Source organism: Bos taurus, chromosome 1 (genome assembly GCF_002263795.3).
Source record: "Bos taurus isolate L1 Dominette 01449 registration number 42190680 breed Hereford chromosome 1, ARS-UCD2.0, whole genome shotgun sequence".
Classification (NCBI taxonomy): Eukaryota; Metazoa; Chordata; class Mammalia; order Artiodactyla; family Bovidae; genus Bos; species Bos taurus.
This window is the reverse complement of record NC_037328.1, coordinates 59,079,044-59,102,551: the sequence shown is the minus strand read 5'-3', so window position 1 is coordinate 59,102,551 and position 23,508 is coordinate 59,079,044. Positions and strand designations below refer to the sequence as shown.

The following is a 23,508-nucleotide window of genomic DNA, read 5'->3' as shown; positions in this document are numbered from 1 at the left end:
CTGTTGATTTGTAAGATCTTTCTCAGAGCCACCTTCTGTGAGTCTACTCAGTTTTCCAGAAGGGAAAAGGGCAAGAGCTGAGTTTAGACCTGGATTCCTTTCTAAAAACCCTAGAGCAGAAGTAGATTCCCCCTTTAAGGCTTGCACATTATACTTAGGGTAAGTACTATTCAACTTTCCTTTCTTATGGGAGTCGCCTGCCTTAACTTTTCGGCTTAATACTAGCAGAGTGAAATAATAAAAAATTGAACTCAGTGAGGTATTTGACTGAAGTAGAAAATTTTTAAGAGCATCTATTGTGCATAAATTTGGGGATCCGAGAATTTGCCAGTGAGATGATAGCAGCTCTGTGCTTACAGAACAAGGATGTGCTAGTCTGAACATGTCTGATCTCATCTGGAATCGAAAGCTAAATCTAAATCTAGGTGGGCCTGTAATAATACCAGAAAAAGAACACATGTATCTTTTGTGCAACCTTTTTTTTTTTTTTTTTTTAAGCAAGGCTTCCAAAGGGAGTGACAAAGAAGTAGGTTCTCCTCTTGCTGAATCAGTAGTCATACTTTGCTCCAGGAAATATATATTTCCAGTTGTTTTGTGTTGTTTTGTTTCATTTTCTTGTTGTCATCCCTGTGGAAGTATATTCTTTCCTGTCGGTGATTGTTAACACTTGCCATTTTTCAGAATGCTTTATCTCCATTAACTCTGTTTGATGTTTCCTCACTTGCTTACCTTTTTCAAGTCTGCGATGACCCTCTCAGGCTTTGCAGTTCTTATTGATTCTTGTCAGAATTTATTTATTCATTAGCTGTTTGTTATAGTTATGGTGGAGATAATCTCATTTTTCAGGCCTTTATAACTATCCAAATAAATTTCATTTTGAGGTGAAATTTCTCATAGTTTTTCTTGACTCAGAACTGAACTTGTCTTGTGTCTTGCAGAGGCTTGAAGAAAAGCCAATTAGCCGTTTTTTGAGAACTAAATATTCTAAGAAATGCAAATGTAATTTTTTACAAAATACATATTGTGCATCTATGCAGTGCTTTTCTATTTTTTTCTTTCCATGATTTAAAACAGAACTTGAAAATTAAAAATATTTTTTAAAAGAAAAAAACCTGCCAGGTTAATTTGATACTTTAAATGCCCAATTTAAAATAATTCAAAGTTTTCATTTCTATGTAACATAGCATCTTTCAATGTCAGTCAGTAATACTTTGTGCAAATACACATACAGACACACACACTCACAGCTTCACTTTACATTTATATTCATTCTATTTTTGCATAAAAGAGGATTAGCATTCATCCAAACTTTTATTAATTTATTACATTTTAGTATTTTTCTGTAATTTAAAAATCCAACTAACTGTTGCCTCCCTCTGATGATTTAATATGTGTATATACTTATTACTGTCTTTTTTTATTCTAATAATTTAGCTTAACTTATAGTCTTTTTATGTCTTACATACCCTTGAATCCTATGCAGCTATATTAACATTCAGGTTTATTCAGATACGATTTGCTTTGTTCCATATTAAAAAGTTTTTTCTTTTTTTCTCTCTCAATCCAGTAAGACTATGGCTATTTTTTCTTATATATGATTTCTGTACGTCTTCAGTATTCTGAAGAAGGAACTTTGTAACCTCGTGATACCCTGGAAAGCTTTCACACAAGTAGAAGTGATCTTTACCTTGCTGCTCCCCACTCTGTTTGCTGTCACTGTACCGCCCCTCGCCACCAGCAACCCTGAAAAAACAAAAGTAATAAACACGATATGATAACTTTTCTGATCATAGAACCAGGAAATACCAAAGAAAATTGTGGCATATGTAGGAAAATGCCAGGCGCTTCCCCAGTCAGATCAGCTGTTTTTGTACTTTTTTTTTCTCTCTCTCCTGAATTTTGTTTGTGACTTTTTTGGCTTGCTGAAGCATATCCCCATAATCTTACGAAGCCACAGCAAATTCCCAATGCCACAACAACACTGTGCAACTGGGGAGAGCCCAGAAGAGCTGATCCTGGGTGGCTGCAGACTTCCCCAGCGATGATGCAAGGCAAGAGGAATAAGTAGGCTACTCTTCTCTTTGCTTCTTACCTGGGCTGCCAATGGGTCAGGTAGAGTGAATTTTTTCTGTTGCTTTCCCGTCAGCTATCTGGGGCTTGTCTTTCTATTGCCAATGGTTTTCTACCTTTTCCCAGGTATGATTTATACAGCAGAGCATCCCATTTTTCTTTTATGTTGAAACATGGAAAGCTTTGGAGATTGGGAAGGGCGAAGGAAAGAGGCTCGGGGAAACTGGAAAGTATTCAAAATGGCATCAGACTCAAAGCTGTTTGGGGGGTCTGTAACTTTTCAGTTCTCCTCAGAGTCTTTAAGAGGTTGAAAGGAGTGAATGGGATAACTATAGGGTACAAACTGTGATCTAACTGATTCAGTAGATGGAGCTCTTCCCCCTAAGTCTGTATTTAAATTAACGTCCCACTCTGGTGTGTGGGGCTTTCTGTTTCAAGGTGTGTCATGCTACACACGGAAAATCAAGGGCTTAGATTGCTAGAGAAGAGATTTCGTGACTCTTCAAAAAAGAGTAAGCATGTTGCTCCGAAACACGAAACAGCACAGGGGAGAAGTAAGGATGGGGTGGGAAATGAAGGTTATATATCTAAATTTCTCCCTATGTTTGTTGATGTTCTTAAGTGTGAAGTTAAATCATAACAGTTTTTATAAAAGTGATTATTACTGTAAACGTAGAAAGATGTATTGTAACATATAGGATTTGGACTGTGTTGGTTACAAATCTTCCAGGCTATATAAACTGTGCAGATCTCCTCTCATTTGATTCTGCAAAGGAATCTTGATACTGTAATGCAGTTGTTTCATCCAATTAGTCTAGGGAACCTGGCTGAAATGTGACAAATTCTGAATTGTGACAGCACAGAGGAGGGCAAAGCAGCAGTGTTAGGACGGTTCCTTTATGGAAGCCAAAATATTTTCAGCAATAACTGAAAATAGATCTTCAGTATATCTGCTTTAATATGGAAAGAACTACTTGTTTATTTCTTTTTAAATCAATTGAAATGAATAATGGCATAAAATTTGCATCGGTGTTATATTATTCTCGGTAACAATAGGATAAGTTTGATCATGTCCTTCCCTGGTAGCGGATGAGAAGATATATATGTATTCTGTATGTAGTAAATGATCTTTCTTAGTGGGATGTCTTCTCCCAGATTGGAGATATTACTGAATATCTCTTGTAAATCTTGATAAGATCATTTGGCCAAAGTAGAACTGGGCTTGGCTTTAGTACCAAAAGAAATAGCATTTTTAAGGGACTTGGATTTCCTTTGCATACCACGTGTCTGAGTCCGATACAGTCCAGGAAAATAGAGAGGATGAGACGAAATTATTCCTAAGCAGCCGCCGTAGGCCAAACACTGAAACAGTGCCAACCTGGACCAATCAGGCCAGCTTCTCAGAAGATACATGCTTTTGTCAAACACTTACATGAAGAGAAAGAGGGGGGAAGCCCTTGAAATTGCATTCATATGAATGATTCTTCCCTAATTTCAATAAAGTCCATAGCAATAGATGCAAAATTTTATTACTTTTTTTTTTTCTTGAAAAGTAGAAAATGTCAGTTTTCTTGTCCAGCTAAGGATCTCCAAATGCTGTATTCTGACATCTTTTGAACAAAACTATCCTTTTGAATTTAACCAAGTGAAAAACTTCTCACAGAGAGCAAAGAGTAAAATTGATGGAAACTCAAAATCAATTCCAAACCCATTTCTGGCATGATGAGAATAACATTTGTGCTGTGTTTAAAGCAGTTTAAAACAAGAAAATGATAAAATGATCAATATACTTAAAGCCAAAAATAACCAGGAGAAAACGATCTGTAATCCATTCCTAGACCTGAAACTCTACACTTTTGATTGAACATGAAAATAAACAAATATATCTTTTATAAGGTGGCATTTGTAAGCCTTATAATATAGAGAAATGATGAGATGCCACACTTCAACTCTACTTAAGCTATGTTTTCAGAGTTTAGCCAAAAAAAATTTTCTAGATTTAAACTATTGTAGATTTATTTATTTGTACATACCCTGACCATAGAAAGAGCAAAAGTTGAGGAATATATAGAAGGTCACAGTGGTCTGCATTGCCACTTCACAGTCTATGTATATTCTTTATCTTGAAAAAAATGAGGTTAAAGCTACAGCAAAAAATATTTTAGGCTATTGAGAGTCAGTGAATTAGTCACTGTGGACAGACTGAATTCTCTTCAAAAATACCTTGACTCCCAACTAATTTATTAAATTCAACACACACCTAAATATGAATCATGTATATTTTATCCTTACTGCTTTACTATATTGGAAGACTAATTTGACATCAGTATATTTCGAACCTATGGATTCCAGGTCAGTGAAATGCCACTTTCCAGGTTTCTAAAAACCTCTCTAGACTTAAGGTTTTGCCCCAAAGAATGATTTTCTACCAGTCTTTCCAGAGTCATTTGACTGGCTAGTTATTTATTGATCAGATAAAATGAAATTGTCCTTCTGGATGAAGAAATCCTGGCTGAAAAATTAAAATGACAACAAATCACATAAGCACATTTAATTCCGTCGACCTAAGGTGCAGTAGGAATGATGATAATTCTAATGAGCACTGTGACGAATGTAACGACAAAGAAGCATGCTTGATTACATCAGGAAGAGTGACCTCAGTGGCCAGGGTCAGGAGGGTGAGATACAGAAGTCATGACAGAGTGGAAGCTAATGATGAAAGTTATTGGAGATGCTTAAAGCTTATAGCTGGCTGTGGAATTAACAGATACCAAAAAAAAAAAAAAAAAAGAGTTAATTTTAAAAGTAGATAGAAAAACAGTACTTTTTCCTTCTAGAATCAGAATTTGCTTTTGCAGAGAATTTTAACAACCTCCTAAGCTTTGGCTGTGGCTGTCCAGTGTGATAATAGTTGTAAAGAGCTGTTATGTACATTTGCTTAAAGATTCATGTAAGTGTAATTGTTATAGCAACTTATGCTATTGTTTGAAGTTGAAAAGCTCCGCTTTAAGTGTCGACAAAGCAAGTGTCAGCATCATAGAATCATAATCATGGCATCTTAGAGCTTGAAGGAGCCTTAGATATCTCAATAAGGATGAGTGGATTATCAAACTCTCCAGAAAAGAATACTGAATATCTGGTGCAAGACCATGCAGAATTTTTTAAAATATGTATTTCATATATTACAACTTACATTTGGAAAACACTGTTTAAAATAAAAGCTTGAAAAGCAGAGAAACTGAATCTCCACGAATTCATCTTGACTAGTGGTGCTATACATTGGGTTCTGTAAACCAGTGGTTCTACAGAGAAGAATGGCAAATTTTTGGAAAAGCACAAGATTTTATTTTCACCAGAGGGGCAGGCTGCTCAACAGAAGAAGAAATGCTCTTTGAGCTTATACCATGCTAATAAGAAAATGTAAACAGAGAAACGATCAAACTTTCTCAAGATGAGGAAGGCAAATTGTACTACAATTCAAGTTTTCTAGCTACTACTCTATATCATAAGCCTGACCCCCTAAAACAAATTTCTAAAAAAAAAAAAATTCCAGAAGTAATTGAAGAAGAAAGCAGAGTAACCAAGACTTTAGGGTTCCTATTTTGATACCAATAACCCTACTATATATTGGGCAAGGGTCAAATATGTGTGATAAGGATACAGCATTCTGGGAAATGAAAGAAATTGCACCCACCCTGGGACTCCCTGGATACCCTCTGCTCCTGACATTGCTCCCCCTACATGATCCTCCTATCCCCTCCAAGGTAAGCTTGTATCTCATTTCTCTTCTTCCACCTATTCCCACCAATGGAAAAAAAGAGAAAAAGAAAGAAAGAAAAAAAATTTTGAGAAATTGTAGTCAGAAAATATTTTAGAAAGAAGTCCTTCTTTTTAGAAATCTTCCTGTACAGATCAATGTATCTTACCATCTTATCAAAATATGACTTCTAATCAGAAAGTGCTGTGTTAACTAGGCTACTCCTTGTCTCCTAAGCACACACTACATTCCCACACCCCTGTTCCTTTTCCCCCGGTGGTCCCAAGCAGAAGCAATTCTGCCTTCTTTATTTCTACAATACTCTGTCCTTTAATGGCTTTTGTCTTGTCTTATAGATTAGCCATTTGTGTGTTTATTTATAATGTAAGGAACAGGTCTATGTAATTTGGGGTAATGCCCTTAATTTCACTGGGCCTCAGTTTCCACATCTGTAAAGGAGGAAAATGAACACTACTGACTACCTTGTTGGGAAATTGTAAGAATTCCTGAAATGAAGTATATAGAAGGCTCAGCACCATGACTAGAGAGTAGTCATCACTCAATATCATTGTCGTTGTTACTACTACTATTGTTAAGATTCCCTTTCCCTTCAAGCAACAATCACAATTACTTTTACATAATAGGAACTGAATAAAAATGTATCAAATCTTTTTATACAAGTCCATAGGTCCCATTACTTCCTTACAAAACCTTTCCGTTTTTTCCCTGGAAGTTTAGAATAGTCACCCTGGCTGACCTGTGGATACCATAAAAGACAGCAGTATTGCTCACTCTAAACTGTCAGCTCTGCCTTCCCTTTCAGGTTCCCCACAGACCCCCCAGCCGTGCAGGACTGCTCTTTGAAGCATCTCCAGAAGTGTCAGCTTATAGTTCTGGTTCATGTGATTAATGAGCTGGTTATACCTCTGTCTGCAGCCTGAACTAGAAACTTTCACTTTGGAGAGCGGGTCAAGATATCGAATTTAATTTTAGTTGCATCTGTTATAAGCCAATTGTGTATTCATTACATTTATAGATTCCCTCTCCAGCCATATATTTTCATGGCTGTTGAGAGCACCTGAATCTGTGGTGAATGTCTTTAGATTTTACTTTGGGGACCAGAAAATGATACAGTGAGACATTTTTGATAGCTAGCTGTCATCTTTGGCATTTTTCTCTTTTAGTGTCTAATTTGGTATGTTTGAAGAAGGGGGCAAGTATAGAATTTTTTGTCTTAAGTTGAATATGGTCTGATAATTCTGTATCAGTGAAATCTAGGGTCAATGCAGTTCATCTTCACATTTCTGTTTTCTGGGTGTACAACTCCATTCTGTGGAAATGAGAGACTTCTAAAAATGGGGAAATGAAAAATAACTTGGGGCATGTGGGGCTAGAGATATAGCATTACATGTGTAGGGTCAGCTGTAGGCAGGATGGCCTACAAGGTGGACTTGGAATGTGTGCGGACCTGACTGGTTCTTCGGGGTTACAGTGAATAGTGAGAAAATTTAAAGGGGCAGATCACATGACCATAGTCAAGGAGCTCCTGATGGCGGGGTGTATTCAAATCAGGAAGAATGCTGCATCTTTATCAGCCAGAAGTTCCATTTATTTGAGAGCAAGTTCGTATTTGTGAGGGGAACAAGGTCACATTTAGTAGAACTGGTAATTCAATAAAGGGTTCTGACTTTCCCAGAGTAATAGTGTTGGCATCAAGAGAAGAAAAGTTTTGCAGATTTCTCTGTGTGCACTTGCTGTTACTGGTGTTCCTGGTGGGTGGCTGAATCATCCTGATGGCATTCAACAGGAACCAGCTGCTGAGAATATTAAAATGCAAGCATTTATTCCTCTAGAGAGACAGTAGCATCTGCAAAGTTTTCCTATCTTGATAGTACAGATAATCCCAGGGAGCATTCTCTAGTAGTTTTAACTCTCTATTCATTTATACATTTTCATTTTATCATTATTGTCAGTATCTCAAATTCCAACAGGAGAGAAGAATGCCTGAATCCACACCAGGTTGTAGAGACAGATAGAAAGCACTTGGCCAAGGACGTGGGATTGCCTCTTGGGCTTTACCTTGAATTGTGATTCTCAAGAGAAGAAATTAGCATTTTTCTCCCTTGACTCATCTTCACAGCAAAGGGCTACCATACTCTTAGTCTTCAGAGCTCCACCAGCAGGAAGGGAAGGTCTTGGACTTCCCCACCCTCAATACGGACTTCAGTGGAGCTTTCCTTTTTACTTGTTAAACTTGTGAATTTGTTCCTCTCTTCATGTGATTTGTCGTTGTCTTGTTTTGTTGAGCTAACAACAACAGTTGAGGGGAAAGGGCAGTGCAGAAAGAAAGTTTGGACTTGATAATCAACAAGGTCTTTTCCATCTCTAATATTTATGAATAATGTATTGAACTGATGGAAAAAAATGTTGAATATGTTCATTATGACTTATATTCACCAGTGTGTTGCCTAGAATATAAAAGAGCAAAGCAGTTGCAGCATAACTAGTTCCTTACAATAAACGTGCTGGTACGACAGAGCTCTGTAGCCTTTCCTATTCCACTGTGTATCGTCCCCAGACGCACGCTCTACATGACTGAGTAGCGACTGCAGACTGGATACAGGATGGGATGACAGCCAGCCCAGGTTCTGTAGGGAACCGGGACGTTCCTTGTGGAGTCTGGGTCCTAAACAGCAGCAGCTTGCTTGAAGGTCTTGACTGAGCAGTCTCCATTAAGAGAAATCACTGAAGCCAGTTTCACATCTCAGACGCCACTCGGGTGCCGTTATACTGCTGGGCTTGCAGTTCTTATCATCAGAAAAGAAACATCACTTTGTCCCTTCATTAAAAAAACAACTAGTATGGGTAACAAGTTTCTTGGCAATATTGCATTCTATTATAAAGTACTAAGAGTGATGGATATTTCAGAACTAAGTAACATCACACTTACCTTCAAATTTTATTTTATATCGTTCTCTATCAGTTTTCTTTCACAATTGTGTTTTGTTTAGGACTTATTAAAACCAAATTGTATTTCCCAAGTATTTTGTGAGATAACATTGTGAAACATTAACCAGAACCATGAAAAGAGGCAAGAAGTTGAGGATATTTTTTATTCACATAAATAATTAGCAAAATAGATAATAAAGATTTAAAGTGATAGCAAAACAGTCTTTCCTTGGCCAAATAACAGTCATGCCAATATTTTAAATCAAATATAGCACCGTGAGCATCATGCAAATATGTACCAAAATAGAGAAGGGCTATCTGAGGTCAAGAACTTAGAGGATGTAGCCCTAGTGTAGAACAGAGACAGCTCCAAGTTGCAGCACTTCAGAGAAAGGTGCAGCAGAAAGGTTTGGCCCATGTCTGAAGTCCCAGGAGGACAGCAGAGAATTGACAAGTGTGTTCTGCCTCAGAGAAGCCTGTGCTTCTTCTTAAGTCAACTCAGAACCAGTAGACTAGCTCTTGTGAATGGTGAGTCCAAGACCTCACTTGTACCCATATCAACTGTTGCCATGACATTAACTCAAACCCATTGTTTCAGCATTATTTATCATTATTACCTTTCAGAGATGATTTTTTTTCTTATGCTGTCTGAAGAGCTAAAATACATCTGAACTCAGGAAGAGCAAGCATAAACTTAGAGCAGCCACATTTACCAATAGTTTATAATGATCTCAGAGGGAGGAAGAAAGAGGGAGAAAGAAAGTACCAATGGAAAAGAAAGAAGTGTAAGATCTTTTTTCAGGAAAGTTGCCTTGCCAAACATTTAGATCAAGTTGCTCAAAAGCAATAATGGCTACACAATTCTAGAGTGGTATAACCTGAGGACAGATGTGACAGGCTTTGTTGTTTGTTTTTTTTTTCATCTCCACCTTTCCTTATAGGACAAATCACTTAACCTGTCTATGTAATAGTGTATTTGTCAAATAAATAGAAAACCATCTGTCCTCATCTCCTTCACAGCGGTATTGCTAAGGCTGATTGTGCACACATATATAAATGTATATATTATAGCTATCTATTTCCAGCAGGGGAGAATGATTTCAGAGTAAATGAATCAGGAGTTTATATATGCATCTGTGGTGAAGGTCAATCACTATATTTTTTAAGATCTCTTCTGCTAATTACCAATTGTTAAAAGTGTTAGTGGCTCCGTTTTGTCCGATTCCTTACGACCCCATGGACTATAGCCCTCCACGCTCCTCTGTCCATGGAATTCTTCAGGCAAGAATACAGGAGCAGATCGCCATTCCCTTCTCCAGGGGATCTTCCCGAATCAGAGGTCAAACCCAGGTCTCCTGCATTCCAGGCAGATTCTTTACCGAGTGAGTCACGAGGGAAGCCCTACCAATTGTTAAAACACTTGAAAATGATGACCAAACCTATATCATCTCCGTGAAATGGAAGACATTTTGAAAACTAAGTGTAACTAGACTTAGTTGACTTATAAAGTCAAATGCATTTCCATCTACTTATGGACCCTAGTGGCCTTACTCAAGGCAGTACAAACCTGTTAAGCAAAACAAAAGATACCTTTTTTAAGAAAAGTCCTAAATCAAGGTCTAGTATCAAAGTATAATTCTGGCTGTAGACATGAACTAGTTCTCTATATTAGACACGTTTTTTAGAAAATGGAACAGGGATACATAGTTAGGAGAGGGTCAGCGTCAGCCCACACAAACATCCCAGGCATCTGCCCAGGCTCTTGGTCTGCCCCTGCAAGAATCAGGCTCAGTATATATAAAGCCCCTAAGACCATTGGGAAAGAGGCCACATTCATCTATTCGGTACTGCTGTTATTCTTTTGATGTTCATCTTGGCTATTTAATCTCTGCTTTCTATATACAGACCTCAGTGGAATGATAATGACGTGAGGAGGGCAGGTGAAGATAAATAAATGTGATTTTTTAGACATGACCATTACCCTCTAATAGCTTTTCTCTGGCCATTCCAAGCATCCAGGAAAGAGAAACTTAGCTTCCACGGAGAGTGAAGTCATAGCTCCAACTTAGCATAATGAGACAGACAGACAGAAAGAGAGAGCAAGTACACAGTTAGTGAACCCAGCAAGTTTCTACTGGGCTAAGACCAAGTTCTCCTGTTTCCTCTGTTTTTTCCAAACTGAAAAGACTTATTGTGGTAATTCACCTGTTTTCTGAGCCCATATGCACATGCCCAAGACCTGCTCAAGGTAAGGCCAGAAAGAAATCAGGGGTAGGACTTATATCCAGGAAACTCAACTTCTTTTTCATTATTTTTGCTTGTTTTTCATTTTTCCAGGGAAATTTGTGTTTTTATGTTTCAATTCCCCAGTCATTGATATCCTAGGCATCTTTAGATTGTAACAGAAGTGGGGATTAGAGGCTGTAACAAATGGAGCAGAAGCCAGCACAACTGCAATCTATTAAACATGTTGGCAGACCATTCTGATCCTCCCTGCAGAATTCAGTTGCATCCGTACCCTAAGAAGACAGGGTGAACTGAGAGTTTTGAGAGTGGCGGTGCATCTTTCTTAATTTAGGCCTTGGTGACAATGGGGCTCGAATGCCTTGGTGGAAACAATACAGCTAGAATTAAGACCACCTTCCTGTCTGTACAACCTGCGCTGTCACACTGAGCCCTGCACTCAGAAGGGCCCTCAGTGTGGTTTAATGCGCTGCTGTTGTTGTCTTGAAATTCTTAATGATTTTTAATAAGGGATCCTGCATTTTCATGTTACCTTGTGCCCCACAGATTACATAGCCGATCCTGCCTGGAACTTATCTTTTCCTAGCATGCCAAGTGAAGATATCAGTCACATATCCTCTTCTACTGAAAATGAGCCTCTTTCTCAATTTCTCAGAAGCTAATTCTTGCATTCAACTCTGAAGATTTCTATCTGTACATTATGTTTCAGAAGAACGCATCTCTCCTTCTTTCCTGCAAACACCTCAAGCTGGTTATCATCCAGATGGTCTTTTGTTGTCATCAGAAATGTTGTAGTGGTCTCAGCCAAATATTATTTTTGCTAGAGATTGATACTTGGGAGAAATAGTTGTGGTAATGAAGTATTTGCCTGTTATTGAATAGTTAAAATAGACTTCAACGATTCAGTGGAGATTTTAAACAGGACATCTAGCATAGACTAGGAGTTTCCATCCATTGTGTGATCAAACACATCCATGTAAGCTAAAACAATTTTATGTCCCAGCTCTAGCCTTGCCTTCAGGCTCTCTCAAGTTTCTACCGTGGCTGCTGCTGTGTATTCCACATCTTTCTCATGACCCCGTCTGCTTTCAGCTCCTATCAATCTTTCCTTCCTTCTTACCCAAACAGGCATTAGGAGGAGGGAATTCCTCTCTTTAATCTACATACAACATCTAATGAGAATGATTCTGTTGAATTTGGTGCTTTCACACCCCTGCCACCCCCTTGATGAGTGTGAATGGCAGGGATGTGAGGTCATGACCAGATCCCATACAAGTGTCTGCATGTGTCTTTAGTGAAGGTTGGTAGGACTAGGTCTTAACCAGAAGAATTCAAAGCTCCTGACTCCCAGCCAGATATACCCTTGATGGTTCAGCGCATCCTCAATATTCCCAAAAGATATATTCTAGATGACTGGTTTGTAAACCGGTTTCTAAGCTCCCATCATCAGGTGCATGGGCATGCTAAGTCCCTTCAGTCGGGTCCGACTCTTTGTGAGCCATGGACTGTAGCCCACCAGGTTCCTCTGTCCATGGGATTCTCCAGGCAAGAATACTGGAGTGGGTTGCCATGCTTTCCTCCAGGGGATCTTGCCGACCCCAGAATCCAACACGTGTCTCTTCTGTCTCCTGCATTGGCAGGCAGATTCCTTACAACTAGTGCCACCTGGGAAGACCCATTACCAGGAGGAGGAGGAAATATGCCAGAGGAGCTAGGAGCTGGGAGAAGGAACCTGACTGGCCACCTTAAGTAGCCTCCATGAGGCTACTTAGCCTCCCTGAACCTGTAAAACACTTCCTAACACTAACAGTGTCTCCTGGGTTGCTGGAGCCAACCCAGAGAGAGGCTTACCTGACACAAAGCCCCACTCACAGCAGAAACCTAGGAAAGCGAGCCCTTTCTACCCTTCCTGCCTCCTCTCCTGGTGTGCTCTCTTCCACACCTCTGCTCTCCCTCCCTCATGAAAGGAAGGCGGGCAGAAAGAATCTGATGGAGAAGTGGCAGACTGTGTGGTCTCTATAAGTTTAAATTACAAGTGATTAGAATAACCTTGATTTGCCTGAACCAGGTAGGCTGAAGTTTGCAAGTTTCAAATCAGCTGATCTCCTGTCTAGTGACAACACACCTGTGGCACAGAGGAAAGCTGAAAACACGACTCAGAGACCATAGGGTCTCTCAAGAGATTTTTCAGTGGTTCACCAGCTCTGGACAGGGCCCTGAGCAGAAAATGCTAAACAGATTGAGTACTTTTGGCTCATGGCCACCCCCTTTTTCCTCTCCTCTGCCTCGGGGACCCAGGGTCCTTGCGTTTATCTGATTTTTTTCCTTCAACCTCCCTGTTCCAGAATTATCCCTCTCCCCGCCACCCCCTCTCCCCAGCTCCAATTCAAAACTACTTTACACTGAGGTAACTCTCTGGGGATTGAAACCATCAGAGCACCCAGGCATGAGGGTTTCAGCCACACTAAGATACGTTAGCCTCACTGAAGTGCTGGAAATTGAACTGTACCTCATTAACAAGGGGGCTTGTACTCCTGGCCCCAGGGAGGTGGCCTCTCTTTGAAGCCAGACTATCTGCCTAGAATCAGTTGTGCCCTGATACAGCTGTGCCCACCCCTCTGCCTCTTTATCTTCGGTCACATATGTGATACGAACTCAGAGAAGCCAATTTTCTTCCTGGGAGAGAAAAGGGGGTGAAAAAATGCAGGTTTACATGGTGAATAATCAAACCTGGGATGACCGCAGAGGGTCTCTGTCACAAAAACATGCTGTGATGTCATTTCTTTATATAAAAGTAGGTTTCTACCTTGGAGAGCCAAGGCTCTAACAGGTATAGTTATGAACATAGTGTGCATAAGTTTAAAACCCCACTGCTTTGAGATTGGTCAAGACTCTTATCTCCTGTGAACTCTGAGCATTTTGCAAATTTGAATAATCAGTCATCTTGAGTTTTCCTCTTTTGCATAGGAGGGTATGAAGGCTCATATGGGACATGGCTTTTTTTTTTCCGGGTCAACTGAGCAGCAGAGCTGAGTTTGGGGCCCCTGGCCCCTAGGGAAGTTTAGCTTTTCTATCTGAGAACTGGGGGAACTCCTAAGACCTCCTCTATCCACGGCTGCCAGCTTCTCCATCTTCTAGCATTTCTCTTGACTAGTTGTTGTTCCTGTGATGTTAGAGAAAATGTTAGCAGGAGAATCAAAGGGAGGAGATGGAACATTAGGGGAACATTAGCAACTATTGAAAAGACATTTTGACCTATTTCTGTAGTTATCAATTTAATAGTATTTGTTGCCAGGAAATGCACTGATGGCAGGTGGGAGGTTGGATTGCACTAGCAGCCTGCTCTCAGGGGCCCTCCAGTTTCAGGAGGTGGTAATTCTAGTTAATAGAAGGGTGAACTTCAAACACATTTTAACCAAATCAAATTGTAGCGGGAAATATCATATTACTGATGTTCAAGCCGACTCACAGCTGGTAATATTAGTCAGTATATAGGCCCCAAATTCTGACTTTTCAGCGTTTTCAGATATGTTTTTGGCAGTGAGAGAGTCCCCCAGGCACATTGTTATGTAGGAATAGGAGATTTTTAACTAACATAGAAGCTAGCCTAAATGAAAAATTCTTTATTGTTGTTAGACTTTTTATAAGATTGTCAAATATTCAAATAATATGTAACCAAGCCAAACTTCAGGTGGTTGATAGGAAATCTCCTAGAGCCAGGAGTTTTAATTTTTTTGTTGTTGTTTTGGTTTTTTTCTATGACATGTTGGCAAATGATAAAAGCAATTCACTCTGCTAACCAGAGATGCTGGGCAGAGTTCCCCCAACACTGATTTCATGCCATGAAAAGCACAAGGCACAGAAAAGAGTTCAGGCTTTGTGTCCTACCGCTCAGATTTGAATCCCAGCTTAGCCTCTGCTAGCTGTGTGACCAGAGGATGCTCACCTAACTTCTCTGAACCTTAGGCTCCTCACTAAGAAAACGGGCAAAATATCAACCTCTCATAGTTAGCATGAGGATCAAATGAGATGACATATGTAGAGAAATCCACATATGAAGAAAAACCGATGAGCATACACCAAGTATTCAAAGATGATCATTATAATCATCTACCCTTTTTGCCTCTGTGGTTTGCAGTTTTTTTTCCCCCTATAAAATGCATGGATTTTAATATGATAATAAAATGCAGCACTGCTATAGATGCCCTGCAGACTGGTCTGGTCAGTCCTTTCTGAGTGAATAGCTATTGGCCACTTCACCTTAGGCCCAGTTAACCTAGACTCCGCTTTATCAGCCTTCACTGGGTTCCTACAGTCAGACCACAAGACACATCTTAAGCAAATCAACTAAACCCCTTGATAACACAGACTCAAGGTAAATGAATAGAATCAAGACGGCAGATCACATGGCAGCTAGAACTTTCCAGGGCCCTTCTTCACCTGTTCTACTCCAGCTCATCTTAAATTAGTAGAGATATCAGGCATCTTTCTGTGGGACTGCCTCCTGCCCAGATTTCTTTTTTTTTCTAAACTTTCTCCATGTGCCCGAGTCTCCGTTTTCACAGAGATTAATTCTGATTTGGTTCGCCTACACTTTTGAAGCTCTAAAAGCTTTCCATTGTGGGCAGATTGTCTCAAATACTGTATTTGAGGATGGAAAAAGAAAACTCTGCCCAAATGTAAGCACCATTGAATCAAAGAAACAGTATTTTTTTTTCAATTGCATTCTTTGAAGATCCAGACAACCTTGAATTCTTTACAAAAGGCACATCAGTAAAGCCATCCTTCCTTTTAAAAAGACACAGAGAGAGAGAGAGAGAGACCAACTACAGAAAGCCACTATTCGTGATGTAAAGGGCTAGAGTGTCCAAGAGGAAAAAAAAATGGAAAAAGAAAGCAATTCTATAGATAGAACCCAGACCTAGAAGTCAGGGTACTCAAATTCTGTTTCCTGCTGAATGGTAACTTGCCTTCTTATGTAATCCCAACCTAGCTGCCACACCCCAACTCCATTGTCATTGTTTCTAGGGAGCATGGATTCTGACTCACCCACCTAAGGTGAGGTGAAGAATTTCATTTGCTGCTGTTCTGAAAAACATTGTGATTTCTGTACCAATGGCATTCTGCATGGGCAAAGCGTTCTCCTCACTTGCAAGGAAGAGCCCTGAATTGTACTTCCCCTTACTCTGATGTGGATAAAAGACAGAATTTCTCATAATTCTATGGGAAAAAATATGATGTCTTTGTAATGCCAACTTAGAACAGTGAATTAATAATCACCTGAATATCTAGGGCTAATGCAGAACCACTGACCTGGCCTAACATCCGTATTGATTCCTCTTTCAGCCATGCAAGTTCTTGGTCAACACTGATTACAGGACAACTCAGTGTGAGAGGTGCTTTGATAGAGGGTACATATCCCTCCCTTCATAGATAGCTAGCCCCTCTGTGTACTGATGGCTGGTGCCTTAAAGTTTGGTTCCAATCCCTTCCTTTCCTGCTTTGAGAAACTTTAGTCAATCTATGGAAGGGCTGTTTCATAGCCAAGAGGTCTTGCTTCTTCTGAACTGTTAAAGCACTTATTTAATGTCTTACTTGGCACTGATTACATACTGTCCTACACCAGGATATCACTCCTGTGCACTCCTATCACTGCACAGTAAACTCATAAATACAGAGATTGTATTTATATACAGTTTGTGTCTCCTTCAACACCTAGAATGTACCATCAGAAATAAAAGGTACATAGTGAATAATATAATTTTAATGAATGAAATTAACAGTAGCATATAAGTATTTGGCAACAAACTAGCATTTCTAAACTCCATAAATGCCAACCCAGAAGGCAGCTTACAGAGTTTATCATTCAGTTATATCTGTAAAGCTCTAGGATTTTTCCCCAACTTAGTATTTATAGGTTTCATTCTTCCCTCCTCTTCACTAATAGCATTTTCACATAGTAGGTTTTTAATAAATGATTATTGATTTATCAATTAAAATCATAGAATAAAGCAATAATTTCCCATTTCTTTATGTTGAAATACTTATTTTGATCCCCATCTACACCTTTATTTCAGACCTTGTCAACACTTGCAACACAGGTATCTTCAGATTTCGTTCCACATAGTACCTGGCTAAGGCTTAAAAAATGGTCATGAGTTTTAATTTGGTTTCTTTATCAGGCCTCTTACAGGGCAGAAGAAAAATCTTTTTTTTTTTCTGTCTCCTGTTCCTCATAGGAGTGTTAAATAGTTGAATGAGACCTAGTCTCTATAAAAGCATTTTAATTTCTGGAACAAATGTAATATCAGATTCATAACGTCAGATTGAGGAAGCTTTGGCACCCCGGCACACCAAATGATTGTGAACATCACGTGTGTTGAGCTTCTGCGTGGACCTGAGGGGTGAAGGTTTATTACGCCAAGCTTTTACATTAGGTGCATATGACCTATTAGGCGCATTCACTGTGTCCTCTGCCCAAATGAGACAGCCGATTGCTTAGAGCCTGTCCGGCCACGCAAAAGCGTCACCATCACTCTCCAACCTGATTTGATCCTCCACCTCAGCCACACAAAATGATCTGAAACCAGTCAGTTCCATGCTAGGTCACAGATTTCCAAATTAGATACATTATTCCAGTTTTGCCTTCGTTCTTTCTCAGAGAGTCTGTCTCGCAGAAAGCCGGGGAGCCGTCCCAGGCTAGACGTTCTGTTGAGTCATGTTTACTGTCCCCCCTCAGAAAGGTTCCAAAAGCAAATGCAAGAGGTTGCCGAATGCAGGGACATGTGGCGGGCATGCTACTGAAGTGAGAGGCATAGCACACACCTGCTTTTTGGCTGTGGCAGGCCATCTTGACTGTGCCATGCCACAAGTTAGCATTTTGGATGAGCAATTGCCATTCTGTTGTTTTCTTCTCAACACATGGTGTTCAAAAACAGTTAAAAGAAAACTGTACCCATTTGCTCATCCCAGAAATCTAAAATTTCAAAGAAGCGTGCCAAATTAATTTTCACATAATATTTTCCAAGCTTTTTCTTTGCACTGAGAACTGCTATTTCACTTTTTGAACTCACAGTGTCCCGGCCTGAGGTAAATAGGTGCAGTTTCTCTTTAAATGGCATTAAACATATCAAAGCAGGATTATATCTGTCACTGTCTTTTTTTTTTTTCTAATGGAATCAAAATCCTTCAGGGAGTGTCCCAAATCCACATTAATGTCTTTGAGTGCTAATGTTTCCACTGGGACTTTTACATTAGCAAAATACAAGTGTGTGGATTTCCCCCCCCCAACACCCCGTCCCACACTGCTGTCTGTCAAGAGAGAGCCGACTGACTGCACCTCCGTTACTCTCCTACTCTCCGTGGCCTTCACCTCACCCCCATCAAGGTGGTAGACGAGGATGCTTTCTTTTCCACCCTTCCCCTCCCCTGTGTGTAACGACACCCCAGAAAAGCTAATGTGGATGCAGGTTCCAGCATGGGAGAATCTTTGGAATCCCAGCTGTGAATTTTACTCAAAAAAGACTAACAGCAGTAGCCATCGTTACCACCTATTGAGGGCCTATCACCTTAAATTTCACCTTTGGTTCTGACCGTGGAAGAAGCAGACAAACCCCTATGACTTCAGGACCATGCCATCAACATTTTTGCTGTTGATTTGGGGATATTGGTCATGTGTCCTTATTACGGCAATACAATCCCAGTCTACCTCAGTGCCTCCTTTGTTATTTCTTTCACAAAGTAATTAAAACGACATGCTGTCAATCATGATTATCAAGTGGCAGTGAGAGGTTGCGGTCGATAAATAATAATTTAAATTTAAATCATGCCATAGTAAATGATAAAAAGATTCTCACATCACATTTCATCTTAGTTGTACCTCTTCCTTGCATTCGAATATACCCTGGGAAGTTACAGTATTTCGAGAATAGATTTGTTTACAGTGTGGGGTGGGAGGGCTGGAAAGCTCTACAGTATTACTCTCCAGCCCCTGCCCAGCATCTTCCTTCTTTCAGCGCCATCCTGGCCACAGAAAGCTTGAGTTCTGCAGCTGATGCTCTGCAAGAGCCATCCCTGGAGAGCTAGGAGCTGAGAGCTTCTAAGCGGGCTCTTCGCATACTTTCACTTTCTGGAGCACTCTGGAGCTCGGCACTACTTCCTTAGCAACTCTTCCTATCCCTCCCTCTCTTCCTTCCCCACTTTTCTTGCCCCCCTCTTTCTTTTTCTACCCCTCAAGCTTGATCTGGAGTGTGTGTGTGTGTGTGTGTATGTGTGTGTGTGTGAATGGTGGCTTGCAATGGGGAGGAGAATCTCCTAATGCCCCAGCCTACCACGAGGAAAGAAACTCGGTGTTTTTATTTAAACAACCTCTCCCCACAGCTAAGCCTTCATATGTGGAAGAAAAACTCAAACCTTTTTCCCTTCCCACACTTTACGAAGACAAGGTAAGCAGAGGCAGTGATAATGTCAACCCTGGATTGAAAAGGAAGCCTTTATGCACAAACTCTGTGCTCACCTTTAAATTTTTTTCGAGGAAAAAAAAAAAAATCCCTATGATTGGCAATTATTGGAGAATTGATTGTGCTAGATTTTTGTGGGAATTGTGCATGTTTTTCTGATACTGAAAGAGTTTGGGGATTTTTTTTGTTCATTTGTTTTTAAGCACTATTTTTACAAAAGCTTTGCGGTGCCAGGTAGACTGTCTTCTATGGCTGGAAAAGAATACCCTTCTGGACATGAGTCATTTGAATTGTCTACATGTAATATTCTTTTTTGGTGGGTCCAATGTCAGTTTGTTCATGCTAGCATATTTAAATGTCAAGGTGGTAGTAACTGTGTGTTTGTATTTGTATAACTGTCTGCACCCAATTTTAGCAGTGTATAGCAGTCACTAAGTATATTTTCTGATGGCATTCATAGTTGTTTCACCTCTGGGTTTCCTGCTTGGCAAACTTTGGCAAAGAATACAAGTTTTGTAGCTGGACAAACTTAGATCCATATAGGAATGTCATAAAGCACTTTCTACTTTGTGAGGCTGGTTAAACCACTGTCTTGCTGTGCCTCAGTTTCTTCACCTGAAGAACAATGGATGGTTACTTCTATTCTGGGAGGTTTCTGTCAGAATTAAGTGAGATAATATATGTAAACCCCCTAACATAGTGTCTGAAACATGGTAGACACTTACATGTATTATTTCTCTCCTCCCTTCTTTTTAAGAGAAATGCCTGGGTGATCTGATCACTTCTTTGGTCTTAAGCTTGCTATTAGTGATTTTTCTCCATATCCAGATTACTTGAACCAATCATATTACCTAGGTTTTAGCCTCTCGATTTTTGTTCACCACGTAGGAAATCATTCTGCTGTGTTGTATACTGAGATATAGCTGTAAGCAAAATGACTGGGAGATTAGGTAGTGTGTTGGAGCTAACAGACTCAGGACTCAGCCAGGTTCTTTGCTGCTTCATCCCCAGCTCCACCCTCATCCTTGACCTAAATACCCTCTCAGAGACGGGCAGGAGCGGAGCAGCCAGGCCTCAAGAGCCCTGTTTCTGAGCTACTTAGGGCAGTGAATTTGGAGTAGATTCTGAAGGGAAAGCATGTCCAAATGCATAGAACAGCTGAAATCAATGGCTCGACCTTTAGATTTGGGGTACTAGAAAAATTCCTAATTCTTTCCAGTCTCTAATACAGGGTCCTTCCTCTCTTGATTCAAACCTAATGATTAGGTTTTATATTTATCCAATGGGAACACGTATGACTGCTCCATTATTCTATCTGATTGTGCTGCAGATGTAAAATTCTTTGCAACAACACAAACTATGTCTAATCATACCCTTTTACTTTCCTAATACACATAGGTTGGAGCTCAGTAAATGTTGAGTAAACAAATTTATCCAGTGACCTCTGGACCATGATAGTGACACAGGATCCTGTTTTTACTGTCCAGCAATATATTTTATGTATAAATACCTGTATCAATAGACCTCTCCCTCTGTGTGTATACTTATATATGTGTATGTATATATATTGATTTATATATATAATTGTTTGAATGAAAGACCTTGAGGGACCCAGTTCCACTGGGTCACTGATAGCCCTGAATCTATTTATAGATTCATTACTGATAAAGTTGCCAGCTGTACAATTAACTCTATGATCACTGGCCAGTCCTCAGTTTCCTCATTTACAAAATGACTAGATTAAATAATCACTAAGGTAGGAAAACTTTTCAACTCCATAATTCTATTTTTTTCTCTTTAGTAAGAAATGACGTGTGTTTTTGAGAGCTCTACTATTATTGTTTGAACTTTGTGCCAGTTTTTCCCCTAATGCAGGAATCACAAATGAAATCTACTAAGGGGCTGGGAATTTGTACTTGCTTTTAAAATTCAGAGCAGCTATTGAAACTGGTGTCGTTTCACTTCAATTACTTATCATTTAGACACAGACATTCAACATGGTGGGGCCAGCCTGACCCCCAGAGGAGCCTGCCCTGCTCCTGTTATTTCAAAAAAGAAACTGAAAGCTGCCCAGATCGCCACTTCTGGAATCCTTAAGGACACTTCCTCTTTGGTGGAAAAGAGGCCTGCCAGCTCATTAATGCTTCATAGATGCTTTTATAGACTCTCAGGATATGCTTGATAGTAGTGACAGTCTGCCCTAGTCAGCCTCACCATTTCCAGAGTGACGTGTTCCTGGTGTTTTTGTTTTTTGTTTTTTTCTCTTTTAATACTGGCGTATTTAATGTTGTGTGATTGTCCCCATCAGGAAAGTAGGTGTTCATGTCATTAACGTGCTGATTTTGTTCATGAAAGAGTAAACTGCCAGTATGGTACAGTACTAACTGGGTGGTTTTTTGGTTTTTGTTTTTTTCCTCTTCCTTTTACCAGCAGAAAAAGACCCTAAATTGTGCCTTTGGATTAACATCTTCTCCTTTCACATTTGAATTTCAAAGCCCTCTTTATATGAGCGATTCTCAGGGTTTCCATTACTGACAGCTGCCTTTAGGTGTGTCCCTGTGACTTTGTGACTTCCCTGGTGGCCCAGACGGTAAAGAGTCGGCCTGCAATGCAGGAGACCTGGGTTCAATCCCTGGGTCAGGAAAATCCCCTGGAGGAGGGCACAGCAGCCCGCTCCAGTATTCTTACTTGGAGAATCCCACGGACAGAGGAGCCTGGCGGGCTACACAGCCCATGGGGTCACAGAGAGTCGGGCATGACTGAGTGACTAACACACACACGGTGACTTTGTGGTGGGCATCTCTTCCTTTCAGCTCTTTGAGAGCTCTCTGTGTCCTGCCAGCACTCAGAATCTCACTCGTGCTCCAACAATAGCCTCCCCCACACCTGGCCTTCCTGACCAAGGTGAGCACACTGTCTCTGTCATTTGACCTCTCTTTCAGATGCTCCCACCTTCCTGAAGCAAAAGAAGAGTCTTCACATTTAATTTCTTACCTGATAATTTTTGATTAGCACCCAAGTATTCAATTTTTATGAATGCTAAGGGGAAGAGCCAGACAATAGGCACCAAGTCTTATTTTTAGACAACTCCTTTGCAGTACAAATAAACAGCACTTGGGAAGAGCCAAGTCTCACTCATCTGAGTAAAAGAACAGGGGTTGTTGCCTGCCCTGTATCAGGATCTCCTCCTCTTTGGTCTGCAGTGCAGTCCCACTTTGGTTTAATTAATCCATTAAGGTCTATCTTAACCCTAGTCAGTAATGATGGAGGGGCTCACCGGAGCCATCCAGAATGGGAGAAATTAGATGGATAATGATTTTTGTGCTGATGATGTGTTCTGTCTTTTTATATAGTTGATCCCGTGAGGGACATATTTCTTTGGTGTATTCCTGCTGATGTTCTCAAGACAGATATATTACAGAGAAATAAATCAGACTATGAGATTTTTCTAGTGTCTAATTCTTAGTGTGTAAATTTAGTGTTTTAAAGTCAAAGCTATTTTTAACAATATATTTTTATCAATATAATATTAAATAATCAAGAGGATGAGAGAAATTTGAGTAACTCTCATTTGAGTATTATTTTTATTACACTTAGACTCTGTTATAGAATATTTATGTTAATAGTCTTCTTATGATTGCTCCCTCCTCCAAGAGTAAACTGTTTAAGATGATTCCTCTTCAGTCCAATTCAACAAGTGTTTATTGATGCCTACCACATGCATAACAGTTGACAGTTCCCCAAAATCAGGAGACTTAAGTAGCTTTATATGTCTTAAAGTAACAAAACAAGACCGTGTGTGTGTGTGTGTGTGTGTGTGTGTGTGTGTATACACACATATATACTATTTAAAATTAAGACCTGTAGTTGCAATGCAACAAATTAATCAAACTGTATTGGGTGAGTACCCACTATATTTTTTCCTGCCATCAGTGGAATTTATAAGCAATTATAACGTACATTTATTTTTTTATATTTATTAATTTATTTGGCTGGAGCAGGTCTTAATTACGTCATGCAAGATCTTTA

General features: G+C 39.8%; 1 protein-coding gene across 29 annotated transcripts in view; it reads left to right on the top strand.

The window, feature by feature from the left end:
- The window catches only part of ZBTB20 (zinc finger and BTB domain containing 20), an 862,801-nt gene that overhangs the window by 712,175 nt on the left and 127,118 nt on the right, over positions 1 to 23,508 (top strand). Inside the window, exon 1 of one of the 29 annotated variants that reach the window (XM_059890176.1) lies at positions 1 to 19,464. The exons of the other annotated variants lie outside the window; for them this stretch is intronic. The gene's annotated coding sequence lies outside the window, so the exon portion shown is untranslated. The remainder of the gene's footprint in view (positions 19,465 to 23,508) is intronic. 29 annotated transcript variants of the gene reach the window in all.